Here is a 655-nt window from a genome sequence, read left to right as displayed (position 1 = left end):
GGGGGAGACATTGATCAGTCATTATCATCAGAAGATGCTGATGAAACAGAACCACAGAACTTTGGACTGAATGTTGACAAAAAAATTGATGTTCCCCTCCGGTTCCTCTCTGGTTCTTTTCTGGTTCTTCTTGGTTCTTCTCCGGGTCCTCTCCGGTTCCTATGTGGTTCTTCTCGGGTTCCTCTCTGGTTCTTCTTGGTTCCTCTTGGGTTCCTCTCTGGATCCAGTCTGATTTCCTTTGGTTCTTGTTCTTCTGGTTCTTTGGTTCCGTCCATTTCTCTATTGGGTTCTGGTCACCAGGATCTTGCTGGTTTCTGCGTGAACTTCCAGGGATGTCCAGCAGGGTTCTTGATGAGGACCAGAGGGATCTGTGGTCCAATCGGACCCTCTGGGTTCTATGAAGGCGTCTCCTATCTGGTCCTGGACCGGAGCCCAGCAGGTGGTCCAGTTTTATCTGCTCTGATTGGTCAAAGGTTAACCAGACAGTGACTCAGCACTTCCTCCTCCTCAGGGTTCTGGTTCTGATCCAGTCCTGGTTCCACTGATCTTGTGCTGAAGCATCTCTGACTCCATGTGTTCCGGGTCCTCTGAGCTTTGGAGGAGGTTCTGCTCAGATTGACTGGTCCAAACTGGTCTGCAAAAGGCTGACGGATGT

The 655-nt window shown here is 50.1% G+C and overlaps 1 protein-coding gene across 1 annotated transcript in view; it reads right to left on the bottom strand.

Annotated features, from left to right (window-relative positions):
* The window catches only part of rgn (regucalcin), a 12,267-nt gene that overhangs the window by 10,920 nt on the left and 692 nt on the right, over positions 1-655 (bottom strand). The window lies entirely within an intron of this gene.

This window comes from Cyprinodon variegatus, unplaced genomic scaffold (genome assembly GCF_000732505.1).
Source record: "Cyprinodon variegatus isolate N-32 unplaced genomic scaffold, C_variegatus-1.0 Scaffold1216, whole genome shotgun sequence".
NCBI lineage: Eukaryota > Metazoa > Chordata > Actinopteri > Cyprinodontiformes > Cyprinodontidae > Cyprinodon > Cyprinodon variegatus.
The sequence above is the reverse complement of the archived record's forward strand: the minus strand, read 5'-3'. Positions and strand labels throughout refer to the sequence as shown.